This window comes from Silene latifolia, unplaced genomic scaffold, assembly GCF_048544455.1.
Source record: "Silene latifolia isolate original U9 population unplaced genomic scaffold, ASM4854445v1 scaffold_345, whole genome shotgun sequence".
Taxonomy (NCBI): Eukaryota; Viridiplantae; Streptophyta; class Magnoliopsida; order Caryophyllales; family Caryophyllaceae; genus Silene; species Silene latifolia.
This window is the reverse complement of record NW_027413276.1, coordinates 51,755-66,945: the sequence shown is the minus strand read 5'-3', so window position 1 is coordinate 66,945 and position 15,191 is coordinate 51,755. Positions and strand designations below refer to the sequence as shown.

The following is a 15,191-nucleotide window of genomic DNA, read 5'->3' as shown; positions in this document are numbered from 1 at the left end:
TGATTTTCTTTGATTGTTTTTAGTTGTGTCTTTCTTTACCTTGGGGAAGTCAAACTCCTCAAGGTTTATTCTAATTGTATTCGAGTTGTTTGATATTTTGCATGTCTAGGAGATCACCAGGTAACTTATTACCCATTGATCTTGAAATTGAAAGAACTTTGACCAATAATAGAAGACTTTCTAGTAATACTTTGAGAGGTATTGGTGAGATTGTGGACATTCAACCAAATAATATTGAGTTCATCAACCCTTTTGCAAGAGAAGGAGAGGATAACCCAACACCAAATCAACCCACAATGCCTAAATTTTCATCACATTCCGTACTAACCGAGGAGAACCTACCAAATGGTACTCCTACACCACAACGCTTGGTTGCGAGAAGTCAATTTGGGGGGATGCCTAGTGAAGACCCTCATTCTCATATGGAGACTTTTTGTGACTATTGTGATGCGATTTCTCAAACCGGAGTTACTCAAGACCAAATTCGATGGGTCTTATTTCCTTTCTCTTTGATTGGTTCCGCGAAACAATGGTTGAAGAGCCAAGATAAGGCTACTCTTGGAAGAAATTGGCACTCGCTTTTGACAAGAAATTCTATCCTCCGGAGAAGACTAATATGTTGAGAGCCCAAATAACTGGGTTCAAACAAAGGGATGAGGAATCTTTGTATGAAGCATGAGAGAGATTCAAGGATACTTGTCGATCTTGTCCACACCATGGACTTAGCGAGTAGTTCCTTGTACAACAATTTTGGAATGGTCTATATGAAGACTCCCGAAACATTCTCAATATGGGATCAAATGGTATGTTTACCGAAGTTGATGATAATCAAACATGGAACAAGATTGAGGAAATGGCGGTCCATAACTCACAATATAGTAGACCTCGGAAGGCTACTAGAGGAGGAAAGCATGAAGTGGACTCTATTACTCAATTGGGTGCTCAACTTAGTGCTCATATCGACACCATTAATTTGAAATTTGAGAAGGCTATGGCTAAACTTGAAGAGGCCTCCAAATCACCTAAGCAACATGTTAATGCCATGGTGGCATCTTCATCAATTCCAAGTGGAGTATGTGAGAGTTTTTAAACTTTGGGACATGACCAAAGTGAATGTAGGGGAACAAGTGAACAAGTGAATGCTTTCCAAGCATACAAGAGTGATACCCCTTATTCCAACTATTACAATGAAAACACCAAATTCCATCCCAATCTCTCATACAAAAGCCAAAATGTTCAAAACCCTCAAACAACATACACCCCACCTCCAATGAGAAACCAAGCTCAAAGACCCTTTTACAATCAAAACCAAGGTTATTAAAATCAACCTCCATACAATCAAACAAATGACCAAGGTTTTGATGTTCAAAAAGCGGTCCTCCAAATGCAAAAGAACCAAAAAGAATTTTTCACTCATATGCAAAAAGATAGTCAAGCAAAAGACATCACCATTAACAACATACTTGCTCACACAAAGATGTTGGAAACCCAAATGTCTCAATTAGCATCTTCTAGTTCACAAAGACAAAAGGGGCAATTACCACCTCAAGGTAATCCCCCAAGACATGAGACGGTGAGTGCCATCCATTTAAGGAGTGGTACAAGGTACGAAGGGCCGAAGAAGACCGTTGATGAAGATGTTGTGAATGATAGTAACAAGGAAAGAGTTATTCAAGACTCTAAGAAAGAAGAAGAACCCACCACCATTCAAGAAGTTTCAAAGGAGAATGAAGAAAAGTCTAAAGAGAAGGAGCCTATTATGATTCGGCTTCCATTTCCAAGTCGTCAAGCTAAGCCTAAGTTTGATGAACAACTTGGGAAGTTTATAGAGATTGTGAAGAACTTGGAAGTCTCAATTCCATTTACGGAATTGATCAATCACGTTCCGGCCTATGCGAAATACATCAAAGATATTCTTACAAAGAAGAAATCCATCCGGAAACTTGAGACTATTGCTTTCACTAAGGTGAGTAGTGTCATCCTACAAGGAAGTTCACCTCCAAAACTAAAGGATCCGGGAAGCTTCTCTATTCAATGTACCATTGGCGACACCACAATCAACAAAGCTCTATGTGACCTTGGGGCAAGTGTGAGTGTCATGCCATATTCGGTGTGCAAAAGCTTAGGAATGCGAGAGCTTAAGTGCACTAATATCACATTTCAAATGGCGGATCGATCAACGAAGACACCTTTAGGGGTATGGGAATATGTGCCGGTAAGAATTGGCAAGTTCTTCATCCTGGTGGACTTTGTTATTGTTGATATGGAGGAGGATTCCAACATTCCTATCATTCTAGGAAGACCTTTCTTACACACCGCGGGAGTGGTGATTGACGTGAAACATGGAGAACTCACACTCGAAGTGGGAGATGAAACGATCACTTTTAATCTTGACAAGACAATGAGAGCTCCACGACTATATGAGCCATGTTTCATGGTTGATCATTATAGCCGAGAAAGTGATAGGAAGAAGTTGGCATCTCAATGCAAAGAAGAAGCTATGGGTAAAGAATCACCACCCATATGGGAGAAGAAAATGGGTAATCTCCAAGATGCTCCATCCGAAGAGCAAGAATGTTTCAACAAGAATGAGAGCTTGAATAGCTCACGACCACTCATGACAAGAGAAGAGGAAGGCCTCATTGGCCATAATGACAAGAAGAAAGAGGAGTTCTCATCAACTCATGATACTATTGGGATGAAGTATGTAGTCTTTGGGATGATGAGTTTGAAGGGTTATTCAATCCTTATATTGGTAATGCTATGACCCAAGACCATAATGAAGAACAATATGTGCAAAGGTCTATTGAGGATCTTTATCATAACAATGAACAAGCATTCGACTACTTCTTCAAGGTGTTGAGCAACATCAACAACACCTTGGCTATGCCCCCTTGACATCTCATACATGGATGAGAGTTTGGTTGAGTCCTCCCTAAACCACAATTTGTAAATATTCTAACCCCTTAACTTACACTTTACTTATTGTATTGCATTTTTGTCAATTTTGGATTTGTATTTTTATGCCTTGATCAAGATTTTCATTTCGAGAGAAAGTGAGGGAGGGACTTAAATGTTTATTGATGTGTAGTGTTCTGACATAGTGTGGGCATAACAATTGCCTAGGCTATCCAAGCCTTCGTAGTGCCCCAACAATGAAGACCAAAGGAATGAAGAGTAAATGACACGGGTTATGAAATACCCATGCGTCGAACTGAATTCGTGAGGTAGAGGGACAATCCGAGCGGCCCGACAAGAATCCACTCGTCATGAGGAGAATCCGAGCATCCTGGGAAGAAGACGCTCGTCTTGGGAGAGCCGGAGAAGAAAATTTTTGGTCTGAATGATGATCCGAACGTCTCCATATAGAATCCGCTCGTCTCAGTTAAGACGCTCGTCTCACAGAGGATCCGCTCGTCCTACTGCTGGTAAAATTTGGGATTTCTCCCTGACAAGGAATCCGAGCGTCCTCAAGGAAATCCGCTCGTCTCCCTTCAGAAAGACGCTCGTCTTCATCAGAAGACGCTCGTCTCAGCACGGTCTTATTTTCTTAAACAAGCTGAAACAGAATCCGAGCGTCCCGACCCAAATCCGCTCGTCTCCCCTCCTGAATTCGAAAACAACGGGATTAAAACCCCACCTTTCCCAATTCATTTTACTCATTCAAAACACAAACACATCCCCAAAACCCTCAAAACCCTCAATCCCTCCATCCACCAAAATCAATTTTCTCAACCAAATTCACCCAAATTAATTCCAAACTCCCTCAAAACTCAAACAAATCACTCCTTTGTCATCAACAAGCAATTAAAACACCAAAATCCTCAAAGTTTGAATCAATTTTCTAGGGTACAAGGGCAAAATTCAAAAATCCTAAATCGATTTGGGTCTTATTGAAACTTGAGGAATTCAAGCAAATTTTTGGGTGTTACTACATACAAGGAGAAAATGGCTAGGACAAAAGGTGGAAACAAGGCACTTCCAAAGAAGAATCTCTTTAAAAGGCAACAAGCTCTACAAGCTTCAAAGGCTTTGGTGATTCAAAGTGCAAGGATGGAAATTGAAGAGACTACTCCTCCTATGGTGGAAACTACTACTTCTACTCTGGTTGTTGAACAACTACATGATTATCCGGAGGTAATTTTCACATCCGATGCTCATAGGATGAAATTTGTATCCCTTGCTAAGAAATCTATTTTACCCACCAAATTTATATGCCAAGAGACCTTGACCAAATTGGGTGTCTTTGAAAAAACCAAGAATTTCTTCGAGTCCATGTGATTGCTTACTTTGTTTAATATGCAAGAGTGGACCTATTCATCCCTCACCTTGGAGTTTTTAAGCTCATTGAAAGTTACAAATATGGAGACTCGAACAAACATTGAATTCCGCCTTGAGAATGTTGATAGGAAAATGTCTTATGACGAGTTTGTTAAAGCTTTTGGCCTTAGCAATGACTCGACCTATGTGAAGAAACCGTCACAAAATATAATCCCGCTCTTTTATGGAAGGCTATTACCGGAAGAAAGTTTACGTCTTACCATGATTGCCGTGCCCTTTTTGTCCATCATCCGGGTATAAGGGTGTGGCACAAGGTTGTTGGGCATACTTTTATTGCTAGAAAGGGACCAAACCACTTCACCGAGCTTGATTTTATCTATCTCGAGTCGACCTTGAAAGTTGGTAGAGAGTTCACAAAGAGGTACAATATTCTTCGACTTTTGATCGAAAGATGGCTTAAGGTCGACCAAGGAAAGGAAGGCACGGCTTTTATTGTAAATGGGGTATTGGTAACATGGTTAGCAAAGCACTTCAACCGGAACTTCAACGAAGATGGTAATTATGAACCGGTTAAGGGAGACCACCTCATTGATTTAGCCACTATGTTTCACAAATTCCATTGGATAAAGTATGAAAATCTTGACAACGAATTCGAGTGGTTAACAAAAGATGCCAAGTCCTTCACTTTACCGACCAAAATTTGTCGGCACAATGTCCATAGGCCACACTACCTTCTCCCACTCTCCGTGGAATTCGAGAACATAATCCAACACCAAAGGGAGGACATTGTCGAGCCCTCCTCCTCTAATATCACTCCACCCTACCCATTCACCTAACATGAGTTTCAACCCGAAAATGTTACGGCTGGGAATGGCTACTTGACTCTTTTGATGCAACAAATGCACAAGCAAGCGCATGAGGATCAAGTCAATGCATATAGAGCACAATATCCGCCTATCTTACTTCTAGCTAGGCAAGGACTTCTTGACCCATCTTGTCCTTTGCCTAGTTGGGCGGATAGGGAAGTCTTCTTTCCTAGTGATTCTAGGGGTGCTAGCTTGGGTGAAGAGGAGGTTGTTATTGTTGTTGAGAGTGGTGGAAAAGAAGGTGAAGAAGAAGAAGAGGGTAGTGAGGAAGAAGAAGGAGGTTCAAGTGAAAGTGGTGAAGCCTCCGTGTCAATGGAGGTAGATGATGATAACGATGCTAGTGAAGAAGTTGATGATGATGGAGATGATAGTGATGACACCATGGGCGAAGATTGAGGATTAGAAAACTCTTGGGAGGATGCCACATTACTTTGTGAGTTTCCTACACCTCCTTTAAAGTTTGTTTATTTCTCTTGTTTTTCATATAATTTTTATCTTGATCATGATTTTTGAGTCCTAGCATCAATTAGAGGACTCACATCACGGTCCCATTGAGGTGTTTCTTTTATTGTTTCCACATTCAAAATCCAAAATGATAATTGTAGTTTCATGCATAGCATCCTTATGCATGAACTCCCCCAATTTTTGACATTAGCAATAATGTCTATTTTGGTTTGGGGAAGTTTATGCATATGCATTTGGAGCTAATCTAAATTATGCTCTCCAACCAAAACAAAAACTCTTGCATCATATAGTATAGTTTAGTTGCATCACTTGTTTATCTGTCATAGAGTTTGCATTTAGTTTAGAAATCATGCATTTTGATAAGTGCATTTTATATAGTCTTTTTAGCCTTATTTTGCACGTATTTCTATGCACTTTTGCACTGTTTTGTATTGCAATATGCCACGAATTGGCTACTTTGGTTTGTTTTGCCTGTTTTGCAGGAATGAACCTGAAAGTGGTGAAACCATACTCTTTTCGTCCTGTTTTGCATGCATTTTGAGGAGACGAGAATGTTAGAGCGAGATATTGCATTGTGATGCGTGAAGGAATGGTCAACGAAGCAGTCGACGACGAGTTTGAAGCTGATTTGGAGGAAGAACACTCGATCGAGAAGACTTTTGGTCGATTGAGTGGTTTTGGGTGCTGAAGAGGTCGATCGAGTACTTTAATCTACTCTATCGAAATGCTTTTTTCTGGGTTTCCTCGATCGAGTAACTTTTATACTCGATCGAGAGGATTTGTTGCTGAAGTCCTCGATCAAGTGGTTTTATACTGCTCGATCGAGAGGTTTTGAAGTCACGCGCGATTAGTTAACCCGTATTAGGCTTATTTTCGAGAAGCCTTTTGTTTTTATATTTAAGCATTCAATAATTAGGTTTTTAAGTACACTGTTAATTACTCTACTACGTTTTACTCATCTAAGAACGCCACTCTTTAGTCTTAATCTCTCCCATAAACTTTTCTACTGTAACTTTGCGCTCAGATTTATTTGCTTGGATCTTGGTTGTTCTTTACGCCGTAATTCTTGTGATTGTAATCTCTCTTCTCTTTATTAATCTTAATCACGTTTTTATTATTTTAAATCCCTTATTTCTCTTATCATATATTTCTGCCCTAATTTCATTTATGCATTGTTATTGTTGTTTCATCATGTTTTCTATTAGTTCATTCATTATTTTTATTATTGACATCATTAACGAAATTAGTAGCTAAATCCATTCATGTTGAGATTAGGGAATCCATGGTAGGATTGTGAAGATGTAGCGAATAGGCTAGATGATTTATTTGTGAGAATTTGTACCCATGGCAATATAATTATAATACCGACTTAGTTGAGTGCACGCTTCTAAGTTACCTTTTAATCTGGTAAAATTTATTCCTGGATCGGAAGATTGGACTAAATACACTTGCTATGAACAGTAGACTACCCTGACGAGGACCGAAGTTAAGTTAGTGGAAATCTAGGGTAGAAAGTGGACCGGAAGGACCTTTCTTGTATCCGTCTCACAGTAAATTATCTAGGCTATTTGCAGTTAAGTCACTAGACGACCATGGTGAACCGAAATCCTGACATGTTCCCTCTCTATTGATCATCTTTACCACATTTTCTGTCCTTTATTGCTCTTTTCCTTAAGCCTTTATTAGTTTAGAAACAAAATTAACCCCCCCCCCCCCCCATTTTGTGACCAAATAAGCGAACCTTTAACAGATATCTTGCCTCCCTGTGGAGATCGAACCGACTTCCCTAGCTATATTAGTTAGTGCCAGTTGGTTATTTTTGGTAGGTACACGACTAGCCTGTCAAATTTTGGCGCCGTTGTTCTTGGCAAGAGTCTCTATCTGTTTTTGTTTTCGTTTATTTTTATCCATCTCAGGGAATTTTTATTCCTTGAGAGAGTTATCATTTATCTCATTCAATGTTGTGTATGCCCAGGTCAAACAAGTCGGAGTTAGTTTCAGTAGATTCTGAGCTAGAAAGACTATTTCGGCATAGACTCCGTCTGCAAAGAGAACTGCGAAAGGAAGACTTGAGTACTTTCGAACCTGAGCTACAACATTTTCTATTTGCAGAAGACCAGTCTTTAGAAGAAGATAATCTCATTTCTGCCAAAGAACCAGTAAAGATGCCGAACATTGCAAGTCACTCGGAGCCTAAAGCATCCTCTATTCCTAAAGGTTTCAACCTCCAAACTGAGGACGGTAACACTTTTGATATCCGACCGTCTTATATAAATTTGGTGGAGAGAAACCTGTACAGGGGTGTGGCGGGTGTGGCGGGTGAAGACCCAAGGAAGCATATGGAGGTCTTTACTGATTACTGCTCTACTATTCCCGCTAGTAAGGGAGTAACTGAAGACAAGGTAAAGGAAGCTTTTTCCTTTTTCTCTAACTGACTCAGCCCGTGAGTGGCTGACTGATCATGACCGGACTGCTTCTGGCATCACCAACTGAGAGACTCTCGCACTTGCCTTCTACAAAAGATATTTCCCTCCACAGCGTACTAATCAGTTGAGGGCAAAGATTACTAGTTTCAAGCAGGCACCTGACGAGACTTTTTATGAAGCTTGGTGTCGGTTCAAGGGGTTGGTGAGGTCTCTTCCTCACCATGGGTTTGATCCGTGGTTTTTGTGCAACCAGTTCTACAATGGGTTGTACGATGACCACAGAGCCATACTTGACGCCTCATCCAACGAGAGATTTCAAAAGAACGTTGATGATGATAAGGGATGGGGCATTATTGAGGAGATGGCGACTCATTGTGCTGAAGGGAACCCACGGGATGGTATTCAAACGGACCATTCGGTTGATAAGGGGGTCGTGGCTCAGCTGCAAGCCATGAATGCCCGTTTTGACAGGTTTGAGCTGCAAAATGCTGGAGATCAACAGACTGTTCATCTGTTGACTAGACCGAAAAATGTCATATGTGAGAGACGTGGAAGTAATGACGGTCATACTGTTATTGACTGTTTGACGGAGAAGGAACAAGTCCTTGCCTTTCAGCAATATAGGCAAGGAGGAGGTTCCTATTACACTAGTCAAGGGGCAGTCCATCCAAATTTGAGGTGGACAAGTCAAAATGTTCTTAATCCCACTCCTCCACCGCAGCAGTAGTAGCAGCCTTATGTCCCTCCTCACAAGGCTCAACAAGGCTTCCAAAAGCCTCCTTCCTTTCCTCCACCGAATCAAGGCGCATCATCTTCAAGTGGGGTAAGTGAGCTAGGTGAGCTAAAGTCAATGCTCCAGTCGTTGACAAAGCAATGGCAACTAAGTGACCAACAGAAAGAAGAATCCGTCAAGTCACTTGAAACTCAAGTTGCTCAGTTAGCCGCGAACCAGTCCACGAGGAAACAGGGTCATCTACCGTCTCAATCAGAGAAGAATCCACATGAGACGGTGAATTTGATTAATCTAAGAAGTGGTCGTTCATATGAAGGACAAAAATCGTCACCTTTTGATGATATATCAGACTCGAGGAAGGCTATTAATGACGATGAACAGTCATTTGTTGCTGAAAACGAGCTGACCACGAAGAAAATACTCGATCGACTAGTTTCAGGGTGTCGATCGAGCATAATTGATGCTGAAAGCACTCGATCGAAGGGAAATTCTACTCGATCGTGTGAACTGGATAATGAAGAGATCGATCGAGGGGTCCAAACCACTGGATCGAGTTAAAAGTCTGAAGAATCTTTTTGATCGAGTGGTATTTTAGCTCGATCGAACACTGATGTTAATGAAGAACTCGATCGATTGCCTGCTATTGCTCGATCGAGTGATATTTCACCTGGAAAGACTTGATCGAGAGGCAAAAAGTCGCGATCGAGTGATAAGGAGCTTGAACCAGCTGCGACGTGGAAGAAAGAAACAAAGGGATCCTATTACCGTGCCCTTCCTGAGGCGATTACAGAGCACGAAATCCAATCAACAGTTCGGTAAATTTGCCGAACTCCTGAAAAGCTTACAGTTCACTGTTCCATTCGCCGAGTTGCTGACACAGGTACCCTCTTATTTAAAGTTTATGAAAGAAATTTTATCACGTAAGAGGCGCATTAATGATCATGAGACGGTAGCTTTAACTGAGGTAGGGACTGCCCTAGTTTAAAATAAGTTGCCACCTAAACAGTCAGACCCGGGAAGTTTCTCGATTCCATGTCACATAGATACCCATTTGATTGATAACGCACTATGCGATCTTGGTGCAAGCGTGAGCGTCTTACCTTTGTCTCTTGCTAAGAGACTTGGTTTGACTAAATTTAATTGCACAAACATGACTGTACAAATGGCCGACCATAGTATATCATGGCCGTTAGGTGTGTCATAGAGGACATATCTATTAAAATCGGGAGTTTATTTATTCCCGTTGATTTTGTAGTGCTTAATATTCTCGAGGACACTCACACCCCTATTATTATAGGGAGACCATTTTTATTCACTGCTCGTGTAGTGATTGATGTCGGGGGCAAGACACTTACGTTTCAGGTAGGAGACAAGGAATTAATTTTCCATCAATCTATGTCTCGCAGGGCTCCCATGCAAGCTCAACCTTACAATGCTCTCTCCTCTAATGACTCCCGTATTGACACTCCAGCTAATAATGTTGAGGATGTCTATATCCTCCCGGAGAAGGAAAAGCGGACGAAGGAAATCGGACATCTCACCCGGTACGGACGTCCCTATCAGAATCCGAGGAACCCAGCGGTCGTTCAACAACGAATGACCAAATCGTCCCAGAGGCGGACACTCAACCAAAGGCTCCTGAGAACTCAATCCTGAAACAGCTCCAGAAAGCAAAAGCCGAAATCTCAATTTGGTAATTGATCGCAACGTCTTTTGAGCATCGACATGCCTTGCTGCAGGCCTTGGTAAAATTAACCGTGCCCTCCACCTCTTCTCTCGAAGAAATAGTGGCGCATATGACGAGAGACGCCCCTGATCTGAGCAACCCGGTCGTCTTCTCCGACGAGGATATTCCCCTGTTCGGAGCCAATCATAACATGGCCCTGTACATCACCGTACAATGCCTCCAAAAGAATATACCAATGGTCCTCGTTGATGATGGTTCCGCCATGAATGTCATTCCTCTCAAAACTGCCCACAGGCTGGGTATTAAGGAATCTGATTTAATTCCGACGAATCAAGGAGTACGCACCTACGACGGCACTCGTCGCAAGGTCGCTGGGCTAGTCACTTTGACCGTCGCAACCGGGCCATTAGAAAGACAAACCCATTTTCAAGTGGTCAACATCGACGCATCCTTCAATATGCTCCTGGGACGTCCCTGGATTCACGCCGTCAAGGATGTCACATCAACGCTCCATCAAAAGATGAGGGTCCCCTTCAATGGGAAAACGATCACGATCCCCGCTTCCCCAATCAAAGCAGTCATGAGAAGAGGGGTAGCCTCCCAAGCCATTGAGGAGGACGACAATGAAATGTGGGGTTTCCAAGCCGTGAACGCCATAACTGATGAACATGCAACCTCTGAGTGTGACCCGTTGACCAACCTCACGATTAACCGTATCATGATGCGTCAGGGTTATTTTCCGGGTTTGCCGCTCAATCCACTAAAAGACCCATTACCTCCCTTGAAACAGGCTAAGGTCCCCAACATTCCCTTTGGGTTGAGATACGAACCTACCAATGAAGACATCCAGGAGATGAACCTCCTAATCCGAAAACGCAAGAAGCACGGAGTCATCCACGTCCATAACACCTGACTCTCAACGGATACTTTTTCCCCGAGGGAGAGTCTGAACTCTACCACGGCTTTCCGGAGCCGATCTATGACTCTGTGGCAAGGGCTAGTTACCCGGGAGTGGAAGTCTTCCAGGACTGCTACTTTATTCCCGACAAAATCGAAGCTGCATCAACTGAGTCCAAACCGTCACCATGCCTTGACGGACAAGCTATCACACTCCTATTTGGGGAAGATAACGTCAAACACGTTGACTGTGAGGACATTATCAACATCGCCCTAAAAGACAACCAATTTGATCCAACCGCCTTGATCTCCGATACTGACCCAGAGAAGGCTACCCAGGGCTGGAGGAAGACCGTCCAGTGGACCGATCGTCAAGGCCGCATTCTCAAGATAACAACTGGAGAAGGCCCTATGTTCAAGGAGGGAAGTGAAGAAGGATTTGAGTCTGAGTCTGAGTCGGAGTCAGAGTCTGTCATAGCTTCTAACACTCCTGATGTCCCAGTCAAGGTCCCATTCCCACTGTTTTATCACAAGGTCGTGGCTGATTCAGAGGCTGAGTCTACTAAGGTCACCCCCACTCCCATGAAAGGTGACAACCTGGAGCCTGTTCCAGGGGCCACTTCCTCTGTTGTGTCGCCTCTGACTGATCACGAGATGTATGTCCTTTCCGAGCTATTCGCTCGTGTCAACTTTTTTTTTTTTTTTTTTTTTTTTTTTTTTTTTGGTGAAAGGTTAGAAATTCTCATTAAGATCATAAACAAGCTATTACAAACTATCCATTTTGGTGGATACAATTCGAAGACTGAGTAAAAGGCAACTAGAAAAGTACTGTCTTAAACCAAGTCCTATCACTACTCCTTTTAATACAAACTTGCCACACTAAGAATCGACATTTAAGCAAGCACTCGAATGATTAATGAACGCTAAGTTTGCTTATGACTCGAATGATTGAGGAATTTGACTTGAGTGACTACCCACCTCACTTAGCCAAAGAACTTGACAAGCGGGAAACCAGAACCCCCATCATTGAGGAAACCGAGCCTATTAACGTAGGAACCGACAATACACCTCAAGAACTTAGGATAGGGACAACCCTGATCCCTCGGAAAGACAACAGTTCATTGATCTCCTCCACGAATACAAGGACGTATTCGCCTGGTCTTAAAGAGACATGCCTGGGATTGACAGGGAAATTGCAGAGCACCGAATACCCATTAAACCCGGGCTAAACTCAGTGAAATGAAGCTACGCCGATGCGTCTGAGTGGGCCCTAAAAATCAAGGAAGAGGTGGACAAACAGTTCAAGGCTGGGTTCATCAAAGTGTCTGAATACTCGGATTGGGTGGCCAACATTGTGCCGGTACCGAAGAAAGACGGAAGAATTCGGGTTTGCGTCGACTTCAGGGATCTGAACAAGGCAAGTCCAAAAGACGACTTCCCTTTGCCACATGTTGACATTCTGGTGGACAACACTGCCAAACATGCTCTCCTATCATTCATGGACGGGTATGCCGGGTACAACCAGATTAAGATGGCTGAGGAAGACATGCACAAAACTGCGTTCACCACACAGTGGGGTACATATTGCTACACGGTCATGCCTTTCGGCCTCATCAACGCCGGAGCGACCTATCAAAGAACCGCTACCACTCTCCTACATGATATGATGCACAAGGAGGTAGAGGTATATGTCGATGACATGATTGTCAAATCAAAAGAACGGGATGGCCACGTCAGTGCTCTCCGGAAATTCTTCGCTCGTCTGCGGAAATATAACATGAGACTAAATCCTCAGAAGTGTGCATTCGGGGTCACATCCGGAAACTCTAGGGACATGTCGTTAGCAAAAGAGGCATTGAGATTGATCCAACCAAAATCAAAGCCCTTCAACAAATGCCTCGGCCTAGGAAGGAGAAGGAGATTCAGGGATTTCTCGGTCAGGTCCAATACATCAGCCGGTTCATTGCCAAGCTCACTATGATCTGTGAACCGATATTCAAGAAGCTTCGCGCCTCCGATCACACCGATTGGGACGACGAGTGTCAGAAAGCCTTCGACAGGATAAAGGAAATCTTATCCAAACCTCCTGTCTTCATGCCACCTCAACCGGGGATTCCTCTATCCCTATTCCTGACTGTTACCGACATAGCCATGGGAGCAATGCTAGCACAAACAGTTGGCAACGAGGAGCGCGCCATCTACTACATCAGCAAAAAGTTCATCGAGTACGAGGCGAGGTATACCCAACTGGAAAAGACATGCCTTGCCCTAATATGGTCAACAAAGAAGCTGCGGCATTACATGCTCAGCTACACGGTCCACATCTACTCCAAGATGGACCCGGTTAAATACATCTTCGAGAAACCCGTACAAAACGGAAGGCTGTCTAGATGGACACTCATGCTGTCTGAATTTGATCTCAAGTTTGTACCCCTCAAGGTTATCAAGGGAAGAGCAGTTCCCGATTTCCTAGCAGAAAATCCCGTCAACGAGGATCCAACGACCGACACATGGTCACTTCCTGACGAAGACATCCTTTGCGCCGACTCCGACGCATGGGACCTATAATTTGATGGTGCATCTAATCTGAGAGGCTTCGGGGTAGGAATCCTTCTGATATCACCAGAGGGAGAACACGTTCCGATTTCGGTCAAGCTAGATTTCACCGTCACCAACAATGCCGCTGAATATGAAGCATGTATCATCGGCCTACAAGCAGCCATCACACTCGGCATCAAGAGACTGAGGGTCCACGGCGATTCCTCACTCATCATCAATCAGGTATCCGGATCATGGAAAATCCGATCTGACAACTTAGCTCCCTACCGAGCAAAGATCAATCAAGAGGCCGAGTTCTTCGACCAAGTCGACTACTTCCACTTGCCGTGAGAGGAAAATCAATTTGCTGATGCCCTGGCAAAACTTGCCGCGCTCGTCAACATACCTAACGACATGACATCGATGCCCTTATGTGTTAAGAGAAGGAGCGAGCCAGCTCACATTTGTGCCATTATCGACGACGAGGAAAGCCATGATGAACCTTGGTACCAAGCCATCCTCAATTACAAAAACAAAAACGAATTCCCTCCCAACTCTGATCAAAGAGAACAAAGAGCCATCCGTTTACTTGCATCACAATTCGCGATAAACCAAAATCAACTCTACAAAAGAACACCCCAAGGAATTCTCCTCCTTTGCATTGACCATCACAAAGCCAAGAAAGTCATGAGAGAGGTTCACGACGGAGAATGTGGCCTTCACATGAGTGCAATGATGCTTACACGGAAAATCATGCGGCTAGGTTACTACTGGACAACCATGGAAGCCGATTGCCGTAACTACGTCAAACATTGCCACAATTGCCAAATCTTCGCCAACATACAACACATACCACCATCCCTTTTGTACAACATGATGTCGCCCTGGCTTTTATCAACCTGGGGCATCGACATCATCGGGAAAGTCATCCCGATAGGCACCAAGGGGCATTGCTTCGTCCTCGTCGCCATCGACTACTTTACCAATTGGGTAGAAGCACAGTCATATGCAGTCTTGACCGCCAAACAAGTGGCCAAGTTCATTCAAAACAACATCATTTGCCGATACGGGGTACCCAATGAAATCATCAGCGATCAAGGCTCTCACTTCCGAGCGGAAACTCAAGCCTTGCTGGAAAAATACAAGATCAAACGACATCGATCATCCCCCTACCGTCCCCAAACCAACGGAGCGGTGGAGGCAGCGAACAAGACTCTTGTTACCATTATCAAGAAAATGCAAGACAACTACCGCGATTGGCCGAGCAAGCTCCATTCGCACTCTGGGATACCGAACCT

General features: G+C 43.3%; 1 non-coding gene across 1 annotated transcript; it reads right to left on the bottom strand.

The window, feature by feature from the left end:
- Positions 1–616: 616 nt before the first annotated feature.
- On the bottom strand, positions 617–723 carry LOC141639341 (small nucleolar RNA R71). Its single transcript, XR_012542476.1, has one exon. It is a non-coding gene; the product is annotated as a small nucleolar RNA R71 (small nucleolar RNA).
- Positions 724–15,191: the final 14,468 nt, after the last annotated feature.